The sequence below is a fragment of the Sus scrofa genome, chromosome 7 (assembly GCF_054392235.1).
Source record: "Sus scrofa isolate SSC_HxYL_T2T_F1_AM1 chromosome 7, Sscrofa_HxYL_maternal_Yorkshire_Landrace_v2.0, whole genome shotgun sequence".
Classification (NCBI taxonomy): Eukaryota; Metazoa; Chordata; class Mammalia; order Artiodactyla; family Suidae; genus Sus; species Sus scrofa.
This window is the reverse complement of record NC_139389.1, coordinates 38,327,683-38,345,793: the sequence shown is the minus strand read 5'-3', so window position 1 is coordinate 38,345,793 and position 18,111 is coordinate 38,327,683. Positions and strand designations below refer to the sequence as shown.

Below are 18,111 nucleotides of genomic sequence, written 5' to 3'. Positions count from 1 at the left end.
GAGCCAGACCTATACCCTAAGTAAACTCATACCTTATATTTTAAATAGTGAACTGAATCTACCTTATGAAAATCAGATCCCCTAACTCCAAATAATACTATGTGCAATTTATTTTAATAATATTTATTTATTTATCATTATTATTATTATTATTATTATTTTGCCTTTTAGAGTCACACCTGTGGCATATGGAGGTTCCCAGGCTAGGGGTCAAATCGGAGCTGCAGCTGCCAGCCTATGCCACATATGGAGCAATGCAGGATTCGAGCCACGTCTGTGACCCACACCACAGCTCAGGGCAACGCCAGATCCTTAACCCACTGAGCGAGGCCAGAGATGGAACCCACAACCTCATGGTTCCTAATCAGATTTGTTTCCACTGTGCCACGACAGGAACTCCTATTATTTTTTTATTTTTATAGTCACACCTGTGGCATATGAAAGTTTCCAGGCCAGGGATCGAATTGGAGCTGCAGTTGAGGCCTACACCACAGCCACAGCAAAACCATATCCAAGCTGCATCTGTGACATATGCCACAGCTTGTGGCAGCATTGGATCCTTGACCCACTGAGCCAGGCCAGGGATCATATCCTTACAGAGATGTCAGGTTCTTAACCTGCTGAGCCGCAACAGGAACTCCATATTGATAATATTTAAAGCAGTTGGCAAGGAAGTTTTCTTGTGGCACAGCAGATTAAGGATCCAGTGTTACTGCAGTTGGGTGTGGCACAGATTGCAACTGGGGCACAGGTTCCATCCCAGACCTGGAAACTTCCTCGTGCCACAGGCACAGCCAAAAACAAAACAGCAGAAAACCCAACAAAGCAACAACAGCAGAAAACTCAAAGCTAACAACAACAACAGAAAAAAACAGTTGTCAATCCCTAAACATCCCAGGCTCAGCCCTGGAAGGTGAGCTTTGAGGAGCCTGACAGGGGAGAGGGATCAGCCCAGACCAGGGCATTCCCAGTGGGCACATCCCATCAGCCTGTCTGGGCCTGGACAGCAAAGGATTGACTATTAAAATGTATTGTCCACCAACTGGCTTTAATGCTTCCTGGTTTGTTGATGTAAAATTGTTTATGTTAAGGCTACGCTTCCAAACTCCTTATGAAGGAATTCAATTTACACTTGTTAGCTTTGTTGGATTTAAAATGCTCAGCTCCAGGAGTTCCCGTCGTGGCGCAGTGGTTAACGAATCCGACTAGGAACCATGAGGTTGCGGGTTTGGTCCCTGGCCTTGCTCAGTGGGTTAACGATCCGGCGTTGCCGTGAGCTGTGGTGTAGGTTGCAGACGTGGCTCGGATCCCGCGTTGCTGTGGCTCTGGTGTAGGCCGGTGGCTACAGCTCCGATTCAACCCCTAGCCTGGGAACCTCCATATGCCGCGGGAGCGGCCCAAGAAATAGCAACAACAACAACAACAAAAGACAAAAGACAAAAAAAAAAACCAAAAACTAAATAAATAAATAAAATGCTCAGTTCCCATACATTTTTATTAGATTTTTTGATCTCTACGGGTTTCTTGTTAATTGTATTTTTTATACATAAAAAACTTCTTGTAAACTTCTTGTTAATTGTATTTTTTATACATAAACAAAAATCCCAAATTGGAAAAATGAAAGAAAATGAAAAACTAAAATGTCTCTACTTAAAATTCAATCCTTTTGTAGTTTTACGCACTCTTTTTCATTAATTATTTAACACATTTTTATGATCCATGGGGGTAACTGGCCTGAATTAAAACCGAAACTGGGGGAGTTCCCATCATGGCTCAATGGTAACGAATGTGGCTAGTATCCATGAGGATATGGGTTCGATCCCTGGCCTAGATCAGTGGGTCAGGGATCCAGTGTTGCTGTGGCTGTTGTAGGCCAGCAGCTGTAGCTCCAATTCCAGTTGTAGCCTGGGAACCTTCATATGCCAAGGGTGTGGCCCTAAAAAGACAAAAAGGAAAAAAGAAAATTGAAACTGGGAAAAAACCCACACACAGTGTAAATGATGATATTTTATCTAATAACAGTTTTTTGTTTTGATTTGGTTTTTTAGGGCCGCATATGGAAGTTCCCAGGCTGGGGGTTGAATTGGAGCTACAGCTGCCAGTCTACACCACAGCCACAGCCACAGCCACAGCCACAGCCACAGCCACGTGGGATCCAAGCGGAGTCTGCAACCTTCACCACAGCTCACAGCGAGGCTAGGGATCAAACCAGCATCCTAATGGATCCTAGTTGGGTTTGTCAGCCGCGGAGCCACTATGGGAACTCCTCTAATAACAGTTTTGAAGGATAATGGGGTGAATTTGAAAGAGCATGAACTTCACAATCATCCAGACCTGGGTTTTAACTGGGGTTCCCCAATTAGCTATAAATTAATGATCCTGTTACAATTTCTATCTGTAAAGTGGGAATATCACCTTCACTGCAGTTGTTATGAAGGTTAAAGATAACATGAGCAAAGTGCCTGGCGCAGGGGAGAGAGGTTTTATTTTGGCGGTGCTTGTAGCATGTAGAGGTTTCCAGGCCAGGGACTGATCCTGAGCCTCAGCAGTGACCCGAGCCACAGCAGTGACAACACTGGATCCCCAACCCTCTAGGCCACCAGGGTACTTCCTGTAGAGAGTTTTTAGTATTATTCCCTTGTGTGATTCTTGCCAGGGTTTAATGGTTTAAGCATGTCACTGTAGTGGGTTTTTTGGTTCATTTGTTTGTTTTTACATGTAGCATGGACTGATGGGTCATTCTTGCCCTCTATATATTGGTTTCAATGAGATTTTATTTTCACCTGGACTTGCGACGTATCATCATATGAGGGTTTTTTGGTTGTTTTGTGTGTTTTTCGCCACGCCTGTGACATGTAGAAGTTCCCAGGCCACAGATCGAAACCACACCACAGCAGTAACAACACTGGATCCTTAACCACTGGGCCACCAGGGAACTCCCAGGAATTATTCTTTTATTAGTGATAGTGATACTGCGCTTAAGTAGGAAATGTCCTTATTTTCATAAGATGAATAGTCTAGAATTTAGGGGCAAAATGTCATGATGTGTGCAATAACTTTTAAAAAACCACAATGAGATATTATTTCACACAATGATTTCAGCAAAAGTTTCTTAAAAATCTGAAAATCCCATGCATTGGGGAAAAGAAACATCTCCATGTTGCTGGCGGAGGTGTAAATGCGTTAATTGGAGAGTAATCTGGTATCACACAGGTGTAAACGCGTTAATTGGAGAGTAATCTGGTATCACACAGTAATCTGGTATGCCACAGTAATCTGGTATCTGGTATCACAACCTCCTCGAGGTTGGAGATGCAATTCCCTCCAGCCCAGCAACATTACTCTTTAGATTTACATCCTAGAAAAATTCTCCTACCTATGCAGACGCATATTCCAGGTGGTCACAGCTCATGCTAGTTACAGGTTACAGGTATAGGCCACCATCTCCTCCATGTGTTTCCACCACTCCTCCCAGTTTCCCCTTTGTTGTAGCCTCACTGGGACCAGCCTCACAGAAGTTCTGTCCAGAAACAATCTGAAACAAAGTATTAACAAAAGACACAATCTTAGCATGTATAACTTTTGTACAAGAATTCTTACATAACAGGTGGATAAGTAAGAGAGCATTGTCTTCTGATCTGAACACTGCATCCCTTGTGATATGATCTGGCCAATAATGCTGGACTTCAGTCTCATCAAGCCTTTGGCTCTGACTTACCGTTTAAAGGAATCTAGAGGAAACAGAAACCTGCTAAATACACCCACATGGAAGCAATCAGACCCAGAAGGCGGACTATCCCATAAGACCACCAGCCATGCCTATTCAGCTAATCAGTGTCATGAAAAAGGGACCTTTCAAGTTCTCTTGTGGTGCAGCAGGTTAAGGATCAGGCATTGTCACTGTTACGGCTCGAGTTCGATCTCTGGGCCAGGGAACGTCCACGTTACATGGGCCAAAACAAAACACCAAAACAAACAAACAAACTGAGTACCAATCAAGATTAGAAAGGGCAGGAGTTCCCATTGTGGCTCAGCAGGTTATAAACTCAACTAGTATCCATGAGGATGTGGGTTCCATCCCTGGCCTCACTCAGTGGGTTAAGGATCTGGCATTGCCGTGAGCTATGGTGTAGGTCATAGACGAAGCTCAGATATGGTGCTGCTGTGGCTGTGGAGTAGGCTGGCAGCTACAGCTCCAATTTGACCCCTAGCCTAGGAACCTCCATATGCCACAGGTGCGGCTGCAAAAGAAAAAGTACAGACACAAATATTTAACTTTGGCATATCAAGACATCTAAATTATAGATTTTTTAAAAATCTTTTTTTGCCTTTTCTAGAGCTGCATCCATGGCATATGGAGGTTCCCAGGCTAGGGGTCTAATCAGAGCTACAGCTGCCGGCCTACACCGCAGCCAGAGCAACGTGGGATCTTTAACTCACTGAGCGAGGCCAGGGATCAAACCCGAAAACTTATGGTTCCTAGTTGGATTCGTTAACCACTGAGTCACGAAGGGAACTCCTAAATTATGGATTTTTAAAACATAAAGCAAGTTAATTTTTTAAAAAGGTGAAATAAAGTCATTTCTATTCAAAGAAAATCTCAGAATTTATCACTTACAGAAAGATTCCTAAGGTACCTATTTCAGGATAAGGAAACCGAGCAGTGAAATGCAAGAGAGAAGTACACAAATAAAGACTGAGGACATTTAAACAGGTGTTGACTGTTCAGGGCAATAAGAATAACATCAGTATGGAAGATATAAAATAAGACTCGAATGTTGGACATACTAACACACCGGATGGGAGGACGGTGGTCAGTGCAGTAGCCATCAGAGGCCCCAGTTCTGAAATTAACCATCTTTTGGCTGTCAAGTATGCATGTTAAAATAGAAAATATATTTACTAAAAGAATAGAGATAGGGGAGTTCCCATCTTGGCTCAGTGATAACAAACCCAGCTAGTATTCATGAGGACTCAGGTTCAATCCCTAGCCCGCTCAGTGGGTTAAGGATCTGGTGTTGCCATGAACTGTGGGGTGAAGGTCGCAGACACGGCTCAGATCTGGCGTTGGCATGGGCGTGGCATAGGCTGGTGGCTACAGATCTGATCAACCCTTAGACTGGGAACTTCCATGTGCTGCAAGTGTAGCCCTAAAAAGTAAAAAAAGAAAAAGAGAAAGAAATGAAGAGGAGGGAGCTCCCTGGTGGCCCAGTGGTTAGGACTTGGTGCTTTCACACATCAAGATGCTTCACGCCATAACTAAAAGAAAAAGAAAGAAAAGAAAGGAAATGAAGAGGATCTCTACATAATCACAGATGACATAATTCATAAGGAGGAATTAATAATTCTTAATTTTTATATATCAAATAACAGTCTATAAATATAAAAAGCAAAAACTGACAGAATTACAAGGAGGGATCTATAATTCCCAAAGACAGTGGGACATTTTAAGATACAGCTCTCAGAAATTTCTAGATCAAGGAGATAAACTTATTAAGAAATGTACTAGTACACCATAGGAGTTCCCATTGTGGCTCAGTGGTTAAGAACCCACTAGTATCCATGAGGATGCTAGTTTGATCCCTGGTATCATTCAGTGGATTAAGGATCCAGTGTTGCCGTGAGCTGAGGGTATAGGTTGCAGATACGGCTTGGATCTGGTGTTACCATTGCTGTGATTGTAGTGTAGGCCTGCAGCTGCAGCTCTGATTCCACCCCAACCCAGGAACTTGCATATGCCACAAGTGCGGCCCTAAAGAGAAAAAAAAAAGAGGGGTTGTGATTCAGTGGTTAACGAGTCCGACTAGGAACCATGAGGTTGCAGGTTTGGTCCCTGGCCTTGCTTAGTGGGTTAAGGATCCAGCGTTGCTGTGAGCTGTGATGTAGGTCACAGACATGGCTCAGATCCCACGTTGCTGTGGCTCTGGCGTAGGCCAGCGGCTACGGCTCTGATTAGACCCCTAGCCTGGGAACCTCCATATGCCGTGGGAGCGGCCCCAGAAAAGGCAAAAAAAAAAAAAAAAAAAAAAGAGAGAGAGAGAGGAAAAAAAAGGAGAGAGAGAAAAAAGAAATGTATCAGCACACCATAGATAAGCAATCTTGGATATTATACTTAGATAATTCAGGAGTTCCCGTTGTGGTGCAATCAAACGAATCCAACTAGGAACCATGAGGTAGTGGGTTCGGTCCCTGGCCTTGCTCAGTGGGTTAAGGATCCGGCGTTGCTGTGAGCTGTGATGTAGGTCGAAGAGTGGCTCAGATCTGGTGTTGCTGTGGCTGTGGTGTGGGCCGGCAGCTGTAGCGCCAATTGGACCCCTAGCCTGGGAATATCCATATACTATGGGTGCGGCCCCAAGAAGAAAAAAAAGAAAAAAGATAATTCACATTCCTATCAAGTACACATGGGACATCTACAAAACAGCAAAAATTGACTATTAGGACACGAAATGTCTTCACAAATTGCAACATTATTATCATATAATTCCATGTGCTTAGACCACAAAACAATTAAGTTAGAAATCTACTTTTTTTTTTTTATTTTCCCACTGTACAGCAAGGGGGTCAGGTTATCCTTACATGTATACATTGCAGTTACAGTTTTTTCCCCCACCCTTTCTTCTGTTGCGACATGAGTATCTAGACATAGTTCTCAATGCTATTCAGCAGGATCTCCTTGTAAATCTATTCTAGGTTGTGTCTGATAAGCCCAAGCTCCCGATCCCTCCCACTCCCTCCCCCTCCCATCAGGCAACCACAAGTCTCTTCTCCAAGTCCATGATTTTCTTTTCTGAGGAGATGTTCATTTGTGCTGGATATTAGATTCCAGTTATAAGTGATATCATATGGTATTTGTCTTTGTCTTTCTGGCTCATTTCACTCAGTATGAGATTCTCTAGTTCCATCCATGTTGCTGCAAATGGCATGATGTCATCCTTTTTTTATGGCTGAGTAGTATTCCATTGTGTATATATACCACATCTTCCGAATCCAATCATCTGTCGATGGACATTTGGATTGTTTCCATGTCCTGGCTATTGTGAATAGTGCTGCAATGAACATGCGGGTGCATGTGTCTCTTTTAAGTAGAGCTTTGTCCGGATAGATGCCCAAGAGTGGGATTGCAGGGTCATATGGAAGTTCTATGTATAGATTTCTAAGGTATCTCCAAACTGTTCTCCATAGTGGCTGTACCAGTTTACATTCCCACCAGCAGTGCAGGAGGGTTCCCTTTTCTCCACAGCCCCTCCAGCACTTGTTATTTGTGGATTTATTAATGATGGCCATTCTGACTGGTGTGAGGTGGTATCTCATGGTAGTTTTGATGTGCATAGAAATCTATTTTTTAAGGTGCTTTTAATTATTTTATTATTATTTTTTAGGGCGCATCTGCTGCATATGAAAGTTCCCAGAATAGGGGTGGAGTTGGAGCTACAGCTGCCAGCCTACACCACAGCCACAGCAACTCAGGATCTGAGCCACATTTGCTACCTACATCACACCTCAGGGCAACACCTGATCTTTAACCCAATGAGCAAGTCCTCATGGATATTTGTTGGGTTCATTATGGCTGAGACACAATGGGAACCCCAATTTTTAAAGATATTTTTAAAATTCCATATATTTTTTTTAATTTAAAATACAGACACCCAACTTCTAGATGAATCATAGGGCCTGTAAAATATAGTGCAGGAGAGACTACACCAGGATGGTGGCTGCAGTCAGAGTCCACAGTAATTTTTCTGAAAACCACCTGCTTTCGCATCGGCCAAACTGGTGAATTAACTGGGCAGGACTTGGAGCTTCCACCCATGCTTCTTTCAAGCCTTTGATGGGAGCATCAATGTCTCATTTCCCCCAGGATGCAGTATTGCTTCTGGTTTCCTATCTTGGCAAGGGTGGAAGTTCCAGAGGCTTCCGCTTAGCCCTGCTGACCACAGTGACCCTGTAATGACCCCATGGGTCAGAGCCAATGTGGGGACTCTGCCAGTTGCCAAATATATCTATTCCAATTATACACTCAGTAACTAGGGAGATAACCACAGGGTGAGTTATTTCCTTCCCCCAGGGTACAATGACTCTAGTAAGTGGCTCAGGTCCCATGGGGAAGTGCTGGAAGGAAGATTAGGTGCTCACTTGTGGCAGTGGTGCAAGGTCCTTCCTCAAGGGGAACTGGTCTTTTCAGAGGGCTCTGGGTCTGGGATCTGACTTAAGGCTGGAAACTGGGTGAGGCCATCATTCTCTACTAGGGCAATTCAAGCCAAGTTTTTGGCTACCAGACCTGGAGTTGTTTTCTTTTCTTTTTCTTTCATTCTTTCTCTCTTTCTCTCTCTCTCTCTCTCTCTCTCTCTCTCTCTCTCTCTCTCCCTTCCTTCCTTCCTTCCTTCCTTCCTTCCTTCCTTCCTTCCTTCCTTCCTTCCTTCCTTTCTTTCTTTCTTTCTTTCTTTCTTTCTTTCTTTCTTTCTTTCTTTCTTTCCTTCCTTCTTTCACCTTTTTGCCTTTTTTAGGGCTGCTCCCGAGGCATATGGAGATTCTCAGGCTAGGGGTCTGATCGGAGCTGTAGCCACTGGCCTACACCAGAGCCACAGCAACATGGGATCTGAGCCATGTCTGCGACCTACACCACAGTTCACAGTAACGCCAGATCCTTAATCCACTGAGCAAGTCCAGGGATCGAAACTGCAACCTCATGGTTCCTAGTTGGATTCGTTAACCACTGAGCCATGACAGGAACTCCGGACCTGGAGTTTTTCTTTACATACATCAAGCAATATTTCTAGTAGGTCGATTATGTATTTCTTTCCTAGGGACAGCATGACCAATCAGCTACCACTAAAGATTTCGGAGGACCAAGATGTTCTGAGTACTGAAATATCCCTGTTGCCCTTTGCAGTTGATGGTTCAGTGCTCACACTTGGCCTTGGCTACAGCAAAGTCATCCTCCTCACGGAAATCAGGCATCCTCTACAGTCCTCACTGGCCACAATGGAGAGCAAAACATTGGAGAGCGATCAAGGCTGTGGATGATCCCCTCACCGAAGCAGGCAGATCTCAGAAATACTGCAGGTTTGGTTCTAGACCAATTCAATAAAGCAAATATTGCAATAAAGCAAGTCACGCTGAATTTTTTGTTTTTCCAGCACATACACAAGTTACGTTTACACTATACTGTAGTCTTTTTTTTAATTGAGATATAGTTGATATATGATATTATATATATTATAGAGGTACAATATTTAAAGATTATATTCCATTTACAGTTATTGTAAAATATTGGCTATAGTCCTTCTGTTATATTACATACTTTGTGGCTTATTTCTTACATAGTAGTTTGTACCTCTTAATCCCCTGCCCCTTATAAATGAACTTATTTCCAAAACAGAAAGAGACTCATAGACACAGAAAACAAACTTATGGTTACCAAATGGTAAACACTGGGGGGAGGGATAAATAAGGAGGTTGGGACTGACATATGTGCACTACTACACATAAAATAGATACTCAGTAAGAGTTTACTGACTGTACAGCATAGGGAACTATATGCAATATTTTATAATAACCAATAAGAGAAAAGATTCTGAAAAATAATGTATATGCATTTTATATATATATATATATATATGAATTACTGTGCTGTATGCCTGAAACCAATATATTGTAAATCAATTATTCTTCAATAAAAAAAAATTTTTAAGACCCCTACCCCCATCTCCCCCCTTCCCGTTTATCCACTGGTAATTACTAGTTTGTTCTCTATATTTGTCAGTCTGTTTTTTGGTTATATTGACATTTGTTGTATTTTTTAGGTTCCATATATAAGTGATATCATACAGTATTTGTCTTTCTCTAACTTCTTTCACTTAACATAATACCCTCGAAATTTATCCAAGTTGATGCAATTGGTAAAATTCCATTCTTTTTTATGGCTAGGTAGCATTCCATTGTATGTGCATATCTCTAACTAGCTAGCTAGCTAGCTCCCTATCTATTTATCTCTTTATATCTTTATCTATTCATCTGTTGGTGGACACAGGCTGCTTCCATATCTTGGCTATTGTAAATATACTATAGTCTAGGAGTTCCCATCGTGGCGCAGTGGTTAACGAATCCGACTAGGAACCATGAGGTTGCAGGTTCGATCCCTGCCCTTGCTCAGTGGGTTAAGGATCTGGCATTGCCGTGAGCTGTGGTGTAGGTCACAGACACAGCTCGGATGCTGCATTGCTGTGGCCCTGGTGTAGGCCAGCGGCTTCAGCTCCGAATAGACCCCTAGCCTGGGAACCTCCATATGCCGTGGGAGCAGCCCAAGAAATGACAAAAAAAGACACCCCCCCCAAAAAATATATATATATATATACTATAGTCTATTAAGTGTGCAATAGCATTTTGTCTAAAAAAAAAAACAATTTTAAAAAAAAATTTTTTATGGCCACACTTGCAGCTTGTAGAAGTTCCCGGACCAGGGACTCAAGCTGATTTTTAGCTGCTACCTATGCCATGGCTGTGGCAATGCCAGATCCTTTAACCCATTGCTCCGGGCCAGGAATTGAACACACTAAGTTTTAATTAAAATACTAAATTTTTGGAGTTCTCATTATGGCACAGTGGTTAACGAATCCGACTAGCAACAATGAGGCTGCAGGTTTGGTCCCTGGCCTTGCTCAGTGGATTAAGGATCCAGCGTTGCTGTGAGCTGTGATGTAGGTCACAGACACGGCTCAGATCCCATGTTGCTGTGGCTCTGGTGTAGGCCGGCAGCTACAGCTCCAATTAGACCCCTAGCCTGGGAACCTCCATATGCCACAGGAGCGGCCCTAGAAAAGGCAAAAAGACAAAATAAAATAAAATAAAATATTAAATTTTTTTTTTTCTGTCTTTTGTCTTTTTTGTTGTTGTTGTTGTTGTTGTTATTGTTGCTATTTCTTGGGCCGCTCCCACGGCATATGGAGGTTCCCAGGCTAGGGGTTGAATCAGAGCTGTAGCCACCAGCCTACGCCAGAGCCACAGCAACGCGGGATCTGAGCCGCGCCTGCAACCTACACCACAGCTCGCGGCAACGCCGGATCGTTAACCCACTGAGCAAGGCCAGGGACCAAACCTGCAACCTCATTGTTGCTAGTCGGATTCGTTAACCACTGAGCCACGACGGGAACTCCCAAATATTAAATTTTAATTAAAAATCGTTTATTGCTAAAAAAAAAAATACCATCTGAGCCTTCAGCAAATCATAATCTTTTTGCTCTTGGAAGATCTTGCCTCTGTGTTAATGGCTGCAGACTGATCAGCTTGGTAGCTGCTGAAAGCTGGGGTTGCTGTGGTAATTTCTTAAAATAAAACAACAATGCAGTTTACTGCATCAATTGACTTCCTATCACAAATGGTTTCTCTGTAGCATGTAGTGCTGTTTGAGAGCATTTTACCCACAGTGTAACTTCTATCAAAATTAGAGTCAATTCTCTCAAACCCTGCTGCTGCTTTATTAATACAGTTTATATCATAGTCTAAATTCATTGTTGTCATTTCGACAATCTTCACAGCATCTTCACCACCACTTTCTTTGCTCGTCCATAAGAAACAACTCCTTGTCTGTTAAAGTTTTATCCTGAGATTGCAGCAATTGTCACGTCTTTCAAGCTGTTCATTTATTTATGGCTGCACCCATGGCATATGGAAGCCAGGCACTGAATCTGAGCCACAGCTGTGGCAGCGCCAGATCCTTTAACCCATAGCACTGGCCAGTGATCAAACCTGTGTCTCTGCAGGGACCCAAGCCACTGCAGTCAGATTTTTAACCCACTGTGCCATATCGGGAATTCCTAGGCTCCACTTTTAATTCTAGTTCTCTTGCTATTTCCACCATATCTGCATTTACTACCTTCAGTGAAGTCTTGAATCTCTCAAAGTCATCCATGAGGATAGTAATCAACTTCTTCCAAGTTCCTGTTAATGTTGACATTTTGACCTCTTCTCATGAATCACAAATGTTCTTAACGGCATCTAGAATGGTGAATCCTTTCCAGAAGATTTTCAATTCACTCTGCGCAGATCCATCAGAAGAATCCCTATCTATGGCAGCTGTAGCCACATGAAATGTCTTTCTTCTTTTCTGGCCACCCTGAGACACATGAAGTTCCCAGGCCAGAGATCAGATCCAAGCTGGTTTGTGACCCATGCCACAGCTGTGGCAACACCGGATCCTTTAACCCACTGTGCTGGGCCAGGGATCGAACGTGCATCCAGCACTAGAGAGATGCCACTGATCCCAGTGCAATGCAGTGGGAACTCCACGTAATATATTTCTTAAAAAATAACACGTGAAAGTCAAAATGATTCCTTGATCCATAGGCTGCAGAATGGATGCTGTGTCAGCAGGCAGGAAGACATGAATCTCACCATCCATTATACACACACACACACACACACACACACACACACACACGTATATACATATATACCCATTATATATATATATTTTGCTTTTTAGGACCACACTTGTGACATATGGAGGTTCCCAGGTTAGGGGTGGAATGGGAGCTACAGCCACCAGCCTATGCCACAGCCACAGCAACACCAGATCCAAGCCGTGTCTGTGACCTACACCATAGCTCAGGGCAACGCCAGATCCTTAACCCACTGAGCAAGGCCAGGGATTGAACCAGCAACCTCATGGTTCCTAGTCAGATTTTTTCCCGCTGTGCCACGATGGGAACTCCAGCAGTAATATTTTGAAAGGAGTCTTTTTCTGACCAGTAGGTCTCAATAGTGGGCTTAAAATATTCAGGAAACCATGTTGCAAACAGAGGTGCTGTCATCCAGGCTTTGCTGCTCCATTTACAGAGCACGGGCAGAGTAGATTTAGTATAATTCTTAAGGGCCCTAGGGTTTTGGAAAGGGCAAAGAAGCATTGGCTTCAGCTTGAAGTCACCGGCTGCATTAGCCCCTAACAAGAGAGTCAGCCTGTCCTTTGATGTTTTGAAGCCAGGCATTGACTTTTCCTCCTTAACCATGCAAATCCTAGAAGGCATCTTCTTCCAAAATAAGGCACTGAAAACCTGTTGTTTAGTGTAGTCCTTTCACGAATGATCTGAGCTCGATCTTCTGGGTAACTTCCTGCAGCTTCTACACCAGCACTTACTGCTTCACTTTGCACTTTCACGTTCGTTATAGAGATGGCTTCTTTGGTTAAACCTCATGAACCAAGCTCTGCCAGCTTCAGGCTTTCTTCTGCAGCTTCCTCACCTCTCCCAGCCTTCCTAGAACTGAAGAGGATTAGGGCATCAATCTTGAGGCTTTGACTGAAGGGAATGTGGCTGGTGTGATTTTCTAAAACTCTGACCAGGAAACCTTTGTCTACTTCAGCAACAAGGCTCATCATGTCCAAAGTCACTGGACTCCTGGAGTTCCCCTTGTGGCTCAGCGGTAACAAGCGCGACTAGTATCCATGAGGAGGTGGGTTTGATCCCTGGCCTTGCTCAGTGGGTTAAGGATCCAGTGTTGCTGTGGCTGTGGTGTAGGTTGCAGATGTGGCTCAGATCCCGCATTACTGTGGCTCTGGCATAGACTGGCAGCTGCAGCTCTGAGTCAAATCCTACCCTGGGAAATTCCATATGCCACCGGTGTGGTCCTACTTAAAAAAAAAAAAAAAAAAAAAGTCGTCCCTGGACTCTTAATCCTTCACCAATGAGATACCCCTGGGTCTGTGTGTAGTTTACCTCCTACCCCGGTATACCTGTGTCTTATGGGGCATCCAGAGTGTTGCTACTCCTTGCTCCTGGTCTAAGATGTGTTCAGTGCAGTGGATCAGTATAATACTCCCGGGAATGTTCAGATGATCAAGGTCACGTTAGCCTCTATTGTATAGGGAGACGGAGAGAGAGGGAGCAGAAGAGAGGGCCTGGGAAAGACCATGACTGTACACTGCTGTCTGTTCCATGGAATTCCACGTGACCTGCTTCTGTTCTTCCTTCCTGACTGCGATGGGAAAGAATACAATTACCACTTGGAAAAGCTGTGAACAAGAGACAGGGGCTATGCTGGGTTATCAAATATTCTACCACCATCCTTTGTAATCAATCTAGTTTTTTGTGAGGGTTTTTTTTTTTTTTTGAGGCGGGGAGGGTTGGCTGCACCCACAGAATGTGCAAGTTCCTGGGCAGGGATGGAACCCACACCACAGCAGTGACCTGAGCCGCTGCAGTGACAATGCTGGGTCCTTAACCCATTGCACTACCAGGGAACTCCTCAATCTGGTTTCACAGGAGCCACAGTGCGATGCAGAATGCAAAACTACTTCTGGAGTTCCCGTCGTGGCGCAGTGGTTAACGAATCCGACTAGGAACCATGAGGTTGCGGGTTCAGTCCCTGCCCTTGCTCAGTGGGTTAACGATCCGGCGTTGCCGTGAGCTGTGGTGTAGGTTGCAGACGCGGCTCGGATCCTGCGTTGCTGTGGCTCTGGCGTAGGCCGGTGGCTACAGCTCCGATTCAACCCCTAGCCTGGGAACCTCCATATGCCGAGGGAGCGGCCCAAGAAATAGCAACAACAACAACAACAACAACAACAAAAAGACAAAAGACAAAAAAACAAAACAAAACAAAACTACTTCTAACTTACCTGGGCAGGAGTAGGAGAGGCTGTTTGGGGCTTTCACATGTCTTTTCCTACCATGTGGCTCTCACTCCCAGATCAGGGAACTACTGGAGGGGGTGGGGGCTAGCATTCTTACTAGACTGTGGGGAACTAGGGATATCACTGGGGCCTGGTCCACACCCCATGAGACCTACTGTGAGAAGGCCAGGATGCCATTGACGGCCCAGGCTCCCTACATCACCTAAAAGGGGCCAGGATGTCCTCTGAGCACACCCCAAACAGGTCCCTGTGGTTTAACATGTCCCCTGCCTTCTGCATTTTCTGTGAACCAGTAGTTATATCCTGAGGCTTGATCACATTCAAGTTCAATACTTTTGGCCAGACTAATTAGTAAGTGGTGGTGGCATTTTCCATAAGAAGCAGGTAATGTCTGGCTGTTTCCTTTTTGTGGTATCAGCAGCCAGTGATGCTCAATGCCTAGACCCATTAGCTCGTTAGTGGTTCATTTATTGATGCTTTTATGGTGGTAAAACACACCTAACAAAATTTACAATTTTTATGTGTACAATTCAGTGGCATCAAGTAGTTGTATGCAACCATTACCACCATCCACCTTGCAGAACTTTTTCCATCTTCCCTAACCTGACACTCTGTCCCCATTAAACACTAACTCCCTACCCTCTGACTCCAGCCCCTGGCAGCAACCATTCTTTCTGTCTCCAGGACTTGACTGCTCCTAGTCCCTCAAAGAGGAGGAATCACACAGCGTTCTTCCTTTTGCGCCTGGTTTATTTCACTTAACATATATGTGTTCAAGGCTCACCCGTGTTGGCATCTGTGTCAGAATTTCTTTCATTTTTTATTTTTATTTTATTTTATTTGTCTTTTTGCTATTTCTTGGGCCACTCCCGCGGCATATGAAGGTTCCCAGGCTAGGGGTTGAATTGGAGTTACAGCTGCCAGCCTATGCCACGGCCACCGCAATGCCACATCCAAGCCTCATCTGCAACCTATACCACAGCTCAGAGCAACGCGGGATCCTTAACCCACTGAGCAAGGCCAGGGATGGAACCCACATCCTTTTGGATACTAGTGGGCTCTTAACCTGCTGAGTCACAATGGGAACTCCAGAATTTCCTTTTTTTTTTTTTTTGGCCTTTTTGCCTTTTCTAGGGCCGCTTCCCACGGCATATGGAGGTTCCCAGGCTAGGGGTCTAATTGGAGCTGTAGCCACCGGCCTACACCACAGCCACAGCCACAGCCACAGCCACAGCCACATGGGATCCAAGCCGCGTCTGCAACCTACACCACAGCTCACGGCAACGCCGGATCCTTAACCCACTGAGCAAGGCCAGGGATCGAACCCGCAACCTCATGGTTTCTAGTCGGATTCGTTAACCACTGCGCCACGACGGGAACTCCAGAATTTTCTTCATTTTTAAGGCTAACATTCCATTGTATGAACATATCCTATTTTGATATACATATACTAATCGGTGGATACACTGTGGGTGTGGTATCATTTCTTACAAGGCAAAAAATTACAAGGCAAAACAGAGCTTGTGGGCAAAACATACACGGCAGCAGAGTCATTAAAGTGGTTTGAGTCACGGGTAAGGTCAAGAACAGTAAGCGAGTTCTCCATATTCCCTCACAGGTTTGCAAGATACATTTGCTGAGCTGAAATTACACTTTCAGCAATGTTTTCAGACCTCAGTGCAAGTACAAAGTAAATTTCTGTGTTTCTTTTTTTCTTTTTGGCCACACACAAGGCATATGGAAGTTCCTGGGCTGGGGATCCAGCCTGCACTGCCACAGAAGGCTCTCCCTGTGTTTCATTTAATTGTGCAATTGAGGAGCTTCCACCTAACCTTCCACTGGATGTGATTAACCTACAATGTAATGACGTGATAAAAGGCAAGTGTCAAGAGACTATAAATCACAGAATTCTATAAATGCCTTTCAAGTGATGAATATGCACAATTAAAATCATATGCTCTTGGATTGATGTCAGTATTTGGCAGTATCTGAGTGAAGCCATTTTCAAAAATGAAGTTATAAAATCTCATTATAGATCAGTACTAACAGATGAACGTTTACAATTGATTTTAGATAGGAAGCACTAACTTTGAGCCCCAATTAAGCAGCAGACATATACAGAAATTATACTTATTATACTTGATTATTATATTTTGCATTTTGTCAATTAATTCAAGCTGTGGAAATTTTGTTTTCCTTAATTTTTATGTACTTATATAATATCCCTGATGTTGTTTCTTGGCATGCAAATCCTAGCATTTACTCTCTGAACTTTTTTTTTTTTTTTTTTTTGGCTGTGCCTGTGGCATGCAGAAGTTCCAGGCCAGGGACTGAACCTCAGCTACAGTGGTAACAACGCCTGGATCTTTAACCTGCTGAGCCACCAGGGAACTCCAACTATGTGAACCTTTATAGTTTGCCAACCCCTGGTCAAGCACACCCAGCTACCCACTGGATAGCTTCTGGTCATTCAAATAGAATCTTGACCCACTCCCAAGTTCTATGCCTGTCTCCCACTCATTAAAAAGCCTCTAACTCAACTGCTCAAGCCAAACTCTGGAATCGTCCTTGATTTGTCACTTTCCCACAAAATTTAAAAGTTGTTTTTTGGGGTTTTTTTTGCTTTGCTTTTTAGGGCCAAATCCACAGCATGTGGCAGTTCCCAGGCTAGGGGTCGAATTGGAGCTGTAGCTGTCGGCCTACACCACAGCCACAGCAACGCTGGATCCCAGCCACATCTGTGACCTACACCATGGCTCACGACAACGCTAGAATCTTAAACCACCAAACAAGGCCAGAGATTGAACCTGCATCCTCGTGATACTAGTCGGATTCATTTCCACTGCGCCACAATGGAAACGCCTACTTTAAACTTACTGGCTTCTCATTGCATTTAAAATAAAATCAAGGGAGTTTCCTGGTGGCTCAGTAGGTTAAGAATCTGGCGTTGTCACCACTGTGGCAAGGGCTCGATCCCTGGCCTAGTAACTTCTGCACGCCCCAGATGCAGCCAAAAAAAAAAAAAAAAAAAAAGAGAGAGAGAGAGAGAGAGAACATGCATAGAACAAAATCCAAATTCCTTGTCACAATCTGCAAGCCCAGCCCCAACCTGCCTCTTTTTTTTCTTTTTTTTTTGTCTTTTCAGGGCCGCACTTGCAGCATATGGAGGTTCCCAGGCTAGGGGTCGAATCAGAGCTGAAGCTGCCTGCCTACACCACAGCCACAGCAACGTGGGATCTGAGCCACGTCTGTGACCTACACCACCGCTCACGGCAACACCAGATCCTTAACCCACTGAGTGAGGCCAGGGATTGATTCTGGGCCCTCATGGATGCTAGGCATGTTTGTTACCGCGAGCCACCACAGGAACTCCCCAGCCTGCCTCTTTAATCACACCTGCAATGAACAATGTATGTGTCCCCCAAAATCATATGTCGACATCCTAATCACCAAGGTGATGGTATGAGGAGGTGGGTTTGGGTGATTAG

At 44.1% G+C, this 18,111-nt stretch overlaps 1 protein-coding gene across 4 annotated transcripts in view; it reads right to left on the bottom strand.

Annotated features, from left to right (window-relative positions):
• The window catches only part of ZBTB9 (zinc finger and BTB domain containing 9), a 40,230-nt gene that overhangs the window by 15,639 nt on the left and 6,480 nt on the right, over positions 1–18,111 (bottom strand). For 2 of the 4 annotated variants that reach the window (XM_084967946.1, XM_084967947.1), the window contains exon 2: positions 3,377–3,535. The gene's annotated coding sequence lies outside the window, so the exon portion shown is untranslated. Of the gene's footprint in view, positions 1–1,477; positions 3,536–13,049; positions 13,257–18,111 lie in introns of those variants that run through there. The other 2 variants (XM_003128343.5, XM_084967948.1) reach the window with 2 other exon arrangements.